Consider the following 7,731-nt stretch of genomic DNA (forward strand, 5'->3'; position numbering starts at 1 on the left):
CTCGCCACAGGCTACTTGGCCAGGGGCGGTAGGAGCTGCTCTCCTGCTGGGTGGAGCAGCCTGGCTCTGTGGCACGTGGCCGCCCTCATTACCAGAATTGACCTGAGTCAGGATGACAGGGTTGGGATTACAGAGTAAAGGGGCAGTGAGACAGGCCCTGGAAAGCTGTAGGCTCAGCCAGGGCCGATAACCGCACGGCCTGGAGCCCGGCCTGGACACGCAGCAAACAAACAAAAGGGCTGGAAGCAGAAACCAAACAAAAGCTGCCCACAGGAATCCGTGCCCTGGTGCCATCCGGGGGCTCTTCCCTCCTGCGTATTGTAAACGGTGGTGACAAAGCCCGGCTTGCTGGCTGAAAAGCTGCCCTCCAGTCCCAAAGAGCCAGCAGCCTCTGAGATCCAGAGGGTTCTGTACATTCTGGTTCTAAGCGGGCACCCTGTGTAGATGGTACATGGCCAAGGGTGGCAGAACTGCCTTTTCCAAGGATAAAGAAGAGACGGGGCCATTTTGCAGGCTTCTAGAATGATGCTTGACCATCGATGACAAAAGCCTAGAGCTCTGTGGTGGAGGTGGGGGTGTGTGGAGGGCGCCGGGGTAGGGCAGGCCTGCGATGCAGAGAGGCACCTGTGTGTGCCGTTGGCCCCCAGTCTCTGTCCTGCCCTGCTGGGCCTCTGGGACAGGGTCTTTGGACACAGTGCCGGAGGCAGGCTCAAATGCCATGGTGCAAGAATCAGGGTGACCCAGAAGGCACCTTTCCCCTCGACACCCACAGGCTTGTCCAGAGTCCAACCCCTTGGATTGTGGGTGCAAGGCAGAGGCTCAAGAAGCAAAGTGGAGAGAAAGTAAAGTGGGGGCTACTCTTGTTAGCAATGAGGGGCTTGCGTTTATTTTCTTCTGCTCATGAAGAAAATAGTTGCTTTTTTGGTTCTAACATACAAGAGTCGCGTTCCATCTCCAGTTCAGTGGGCCTCACCCAGGGCAATTTCCACCTTCCACCACCCACTAGGAGACATTCGGCAATGTGGGGAGACACCTTGGTGGTCAATACAGGGAGAGGTCAGGGGAAGGGTAGGTGCCAGGCTTCCACGTGCAGAGACCACGGACAACCCAAGCATCCTGCAGTGCCCGAACAGCCCCAGACGCCGATGGCACAGAGGCTGGAAGACCCTGGTCGGTCGGGTAAGTAAGGGACGATTCATCTTCACCATCTTCCACCCAATCAAAAATCAACGGCTTGGTTTCCCTTTTGTTGCCAGCATGTGGGGTCCTGCTCTGGTCTCTAACGTCCTCCCTGTTCTCACTGTGCCTGTCTCATTTCAGCACTGTTAGTCTATTTTTAATTTTTAAAAGTTTCTTCTTTAGGTCATGAAATGGAATTCTCATACAGGCTAGCAGGAGTTAGCAGTGCCAAGTAGCCCATATGTGAATACTCTTCCATTCATTCATCTCTAAGCCAAACCCAACAGTACATTCACAGCCTAAAAGGATCTGCATCCATACTCAGCCGAGACAGAAAGAACAATTTCTGGTGGCAGGAGACATTTTAGTTTACCTTATTTTGAGCAAATTCAACATATGTACATCTGACTCGCACAAGCAGTAAATTTGGGCTTGGTTTTTCACATATTCAAAGTTTACAACAGACCCCTCTTGATTTTCTGGAGGAGGTGCAGGCTTTAGATGGGAACTCTTCACCCAGGTTCTGGGATCTGTCGGTCCACGGTTGCCCACCGGGGCTGTGAGCTCCAGGGACAGGCGTGCCCACGGCTGCCTCCCCGTGTGACTAGAATCACTCAGTGCTGCTGTCCTGGGGCCTGAAGATCGTGTTTGCCATTCTGGAACTTTTATTCATCTCGCTTTTCAGAAACACAAATGACGGATGAAGCACACAGGCCCCGAAACCCAAACGTTAACTTGGACTTAGAGCTGCTTGAGCTAGTTACTTCACATCTGTTTCATCGGAGCCAGTAGGAGCTGCCTCACGCAGCTAGTAGGAGATGTGAATGAATCAGGCATGGGAAGGTGTCTGCGTGTCACCCATGGTCGGTAGGTAGGAGCTCTTACGTAGTAACAGTTTCCCCCAACCTCCATCTCAGTCATGCATCCCTATGGGCCGCGATTGCTTCGATTATCCCATAATTTCCTCACTCCTGACTTAGATGGTTTCAATTTTTCAACAAACGTGTACTGCTTGCTTGCAGTGGGTCGGCTCTGAGCAGCGGTTGGAGCTTGGAGGGGAGCAGGGCCTGCTGGGCCCTGATCCGAGACGCAGTCCCGTCTGTGGTGTTCTGCTTCTTCCCTAACACCCAGCCCTCTCTGCAGCGTCCTGCGGCTGGGCAGAGGCCCCCTCATGGATGTCAATGTCCTCATTCCTGGATACAGTGGATATGTGGCCTTATGTGGCAAAGGGACTTTGCAGGTGCGGCCGAGCTCAGGATCCTGAGATGAATAGATGACCCTGGACTATCTGGGCTGGCCCAGCGTGATCAGAGGGGTCTGTTTAAGAAGGAGGCAGAGACGGAGAAGGAGATGTGAAAATGGAAGCAGAGGAGAAAGAGACACAATCCTCCAGGCCAGAAAGAGCCACCTGCCTGCCACCGCTCACCTTCCTCAGCATGTGCTTTGGTTGAAGAGTTACCTGAGAGCTGTCTATTCCAACAGGCGCCCCCAACACTGCCTACCACCGCTCCAGGTCTGTGGTTCCCTAGAACCTAGAGTCCCTTTCCTGTCTCAGCTCTGTCTGGTGGGACCCCGGTACGGCAGGCGACTTCTCTGGAGACTCTCTGGTGTGTTAAAATTTGGACACAGGAGTTCTGATCGCAGCAGGGTCCTGCTGGAAGGTGCAGAGGCCAAAGCAGTTTGAGGATTGCAGGTCCTTTCCAGCGAAGAACCCGCTGAAGCTCGGTATTGCTGAGCAGCTGGGGCTGCCCAGAAAGAGGGCAAAGCCTTCTGAGGAAACACCCAGGGCAGGAAGGTCCTGCCGACCCCTCTCTGACCCGGTCTCCTCCGAGTCCTCTCCTCTGTGGCTCCCAGAGCTCCCTGCAGGCTCCCGCCTGGGATGCCAGGAACAGGGGCTCTCAGGATGGTGTGGGGGCTTCAGGGCTGCAAGGGCCACAGAGCCAGGTGGAGCTGGGAGAGGCTCTGTGGTCAGCCCCCAACTCTCCTCACTTCCCATGCCTCCTGCTGCAGAACAGACACCCTTGGAGCTGGGGGAGGGGCAGCCGGGGAGGAAGGTCGGGGCTGACCACTCCCTGTGACCCAGCCCCATGCAGCTGCACAGGCGGCTGACCTACCTCCCAGGGCGCCCGAGCAGAAGCTCTGCAGCTGATCAGTGTCCCGCACCCTCCTAAGTACACAATCCCGTGCATCCCCACATCCTGAAAGGCCTGGGTGTTACACAGAGAGGCCATCCAAGTTTCACTGTTAGTGTTTTTCAAAGTGATTTCCTGGCACCCTACAAACAGTAGCATTTTAATCCCAGACAGCAGCCGGAAGGAGCGATTCGTCATCCTGGTCAGAAGACATCGAGGCCTATTTGGCTGAGCAGTTAGATGTCCTCTTATATTGATGGAAATAGTTTAGAGCCATTTTCAAACATTTATACCCCACAACTACTTTTTCCCAAGTGTATTGTCTAATTCGGCCGGAAGACTTTGTTTGGAAAAACTGAGTCTGGGAACCACTCCAGCTGCGCCCACCTGGCACGGTGAGGCCTTTGCCAGGGCACGGTTGTGCATTGTGTTTCTCCGGGACCAGCCAATTGCTCAGTCATCACCCGGTGACCCTCAGCTATGCAGCTCAAAGTGTGACAATTGTGGGCCATGAACCCTCCAGGAAGCACCAACATCGCCACCAGTACTAAAACTAAAACCAGTGTTTAGAAAGTTGTGTACCAGTTTGACAGCGCGATTTTGCACCTGTTTAACCTAACACTAAGGTAATGGTTTTGTATTCTGTATGTCTTTTACAAATTTTATTTGTATTGTAAATTGAAATGCTGTCTGTCTATAATGGATTGAAAACTTTAAAATCATAAACTGACATGTCACTCCCAATAACATGGAAAGCCCTGCCTGTATGGAAGAGACACAAAACCCTGGGATGAGTGTCCTGGCACTGCTGTAACATAGTACCACACGAGGGGGGACGGGGGAAGGGGTGCTGAAAACCACAGAAGCGGATTCTCCGCAGCTCTGGAGGCCAGACACCGACAATCAAGACGTCAGCAGGGCCACGCTCCCTCACAGGATCTGGGGAGGAGGCTTCCTATCTCTTCCAGCTGCCAGTGTGGACAGGAACCCTCCCCACTTTCTGTGGCTGGCAGGTCATCGCTGCAATCCCCGCCTACCCGCACCCCCCTCCTCCCTGGGCACCCCCACATCATCTTCTTTCTGTGTGTGTCTCTGTGTCTGAATTTCGACTTCCTTCCACTCATGCTGGATGAGGGCCTGCCCTAACAAACTCACACTAACGCAATCACCTCTAAAAAAGCCTCTTTCCAAATACAGTCACATTCCAAGGGACGAGGCTTAAGACTTCAACGGATCTTGTTCTTCAGGACACGATTCAACCCTTAACAATCTTTAAACTGTGGCTCACAATAATGTGTTATTTGGCAGATGGTCCTATAGGATTTATAGGTTTGAGGATGTATTACTTATACCTATTCTAAGTAACTAATGGCTTGAAAATGAAATTTGTTTGCAGTCACTGTATTACCAGCAGTGGGATCAGGAACATCACAGATACACTTTTACTTGGGTTTTTGTCTTGTTGAGCCTTGCATAGCATCAAAGCTACGGCTAATACTCTTTTCTAGTGACAGCAGCATGGTTTAGAACTGATTTATGTGACAACAGGACACGCCCTTGCGGAGGTCCTGCCTCGCTGGCAGGATGGCCAACCCTGGCCGCATCCCAGTTCCTGGGCTGTACCAGCCACAGGCCACCCTCTGCCGCTGACCTCGAACTCGGGGTTCCTGCCATCTCGGGCGACCCAGACAAGTTCAAGAGGCATGCACGCTGGGAGATTTACACTCTAAGGATAACTTTCAACTCATAGCACGAAATATTTTCAGGATTGGGATGGAAACCCATGGGGTGAAATTAAGCTATAAGATGTGCTAGGATGCCAGTTTTAGTTATTTTTAGCATACAGATTCCTGGTGTACGAAGCACATCCTGTAGCACAGACCTGCTTACCCCTCTGGAGAGCAGTTCTCCTTGGCGACTGCTGTAAACAAGGGCCCTGAGTTAGGATCTGAACCCTAGCTCCGCCTCACGGAAAAGGCGTGCCCTTGAATGAGTTACGCGGACCTCTTCGAATGTTAAGTTTCCTCAACTGAGAAATGGAAATAGTCGCTACCACCTGTTATTTTTTGGAACCGTAGATAGACCACATATAGATATACCATGCATATTTGTGTGGAAATTGTAGATAACGTGTTCTAACATTATTAAAAGATACCTTGAAAAAAATACATTTTATATATTTTATATTGAAAACAAATATTTTATGTTTTATATTGAAAACAAATATTTTATATGTTTTATATTGAAAACAAATATTTTATATGTTTTATATTGAAAACAAATATTTTATGTTTTATATTTAAAACAAATATTTTATATGTTTTATATTTAAAACATATATTTTATGTTTTATATTTAAAACATATATTTTGTTTTATATTTAAAACATATATTTTATATGTTTTATATTTAAAACATATATTTTATATGTTTTATATTTAAAACATATATTTTATGTTTTATATTTAAAACATATATTTTATGTTTTATATTTAAAATATATATTTATATGTTTTATATTTAAAATATATATAATATACATTTATATATTATATAAAATATATTTATAAATTTATATATAAAATATATATTTATAAATTTTGTATATAAAATATATTTTATAAATTTTATATATAATATATATTTTATATATTATATCTAAAATAAATATTATATATTATATATAAAATATATATTTATAAATATATTATATATTTTATTATATATAATAAAATATATTATATTATATATAAAATATATATGTACATATTACATATTATATATTATTTATTTATTATATATATTTATATATTTATATATAAATTTTATATATTTTATATATTTTACATGTAAAATATATATTTTATTTATTTTACATGTAAAATTTATATTTTATATATTTTACATGTAAAATATATATTTTATATATTTTAATAAAATATATTTTATATATAAAATATAAAATATATAAAATATATAAATAATATAAATTTATATTTTATGTATAAATATAAATGAATATAAAAATATATAAAAATATATGTTATATATTATATATTATTATATAATATATAATATATAATATGTATTATATTATATATAATATAAAAAATATAACATAAAATTTATATTTAAAATAAATAAATATATATTTGAGACAGGGTCTCACTGTGTTGCTCAGGCTGGAGTGCAGTGGCACAATCATGGCTCAGAGCAGCCTCGACCTCCCAGGCTCAAGCAATCCTCTCACTTCGGCCTCCTGAGTAGCTGGGACTACAGGTGCACGCCAGCACGCCCGGCTAATTTTTTGTATTTTTGTGGAGACAGGGTTTCTCCATGTTGCCCAGGCTGGTCTCCAACTCCTAGGCTCAAGCAATCTGCCCGCCTCAGCCTCCCAAAGTGCTGGGACCACAGATGTGAGTCACTGCCCCCAACCCTCAAAATATTTTAAATTGCAGCTAACTTGCTCTAACATTATTAATATATGCCTTGAAACTATTTTAAAGTAATGGTTGCCATCTTATTTCCTTTATTTTTCTGAAAAATGGTTACTAGGATTCCCCCTAATAAACGTACTGGCCATTTGGGGACAGCAGCGTTAATTCACTTGCAGAGCGTGTTGCCTGTGGGTAACCTGCAGTCTGCTTGAGGGAACCATGTGCCCAGGCCCCTGCAGCCCCTGGGAGAGCCTGTCAGGGATGATGAGCAATGGGCATTTGGGCTCAACAGGCCTCACTCCTTCATTTACTGAACAATTACCGAGCTTGGCTTCATGCCCTCACAGTGCTGGGCCCAGGGGTACAAAGCTAAAAAGCATGGCCTCCGTTTCCCTATTCGAATCAGGACAATTAGGGTATCATCTTAAACCTGGGACTGTCTGTAATTTAAAATGTGGGGTCCAGGCACGGTGGCTCACGCCTGTAATCCCAGCACTTTGGGAGGCCGAGGTGGGTGGATCACCTCAGGTCAGGAGTTTGAGACCAGACTGACCGACGTGGTGAAACTCCATCTCTATTAAAAATAAAAAAAATTAGCCGGGCGTGGTGGCACACACCTGTAATCCCAGCTACTCGGGAGTCTGAGGCAGGAGAATCACGTGAACCCGGAAGGTGGAGGTTGTAGTACGCTGAGATCACGCCATTCCACTTCACACTGGGCAACAAGAGCGAAACTCTGTCTCAAAAAAATAAAATAAAATTTGGGGAATGACATGCTTAGCACATGGCCAATACATGTGTGCTATCGATAGTCAATAGTGGACAATATTTTGGAGGACTTAGGAGCACACCGTTTCCTTAATATGAGGGTCTCAGGCGCTGGCTGGTAACATAGGTGGAGAGACTGACATAAGGAAAGAGCTTCACAGTATTTAAGCAGCAGCTTGCGAGAAAAACACAATTGCACACAGTTCATCAGAGCT

The sequence above is a fragment of the Gorilla gorilla genome, chromosome 7 (assembly GCF_029281585.2).
Source record: "Gorilla gorilla gorilla isolate KB3781 chromosome 7, NHGRI_mGorGor1-v2.1_pri, whole genome shotgun sequence".
Taxonomy (NCBI): Eukaryota; Metazoa; Chordata; class Mammalia; order Primates; family Hominidae; genus Gorilla; species Gorilla gorilla.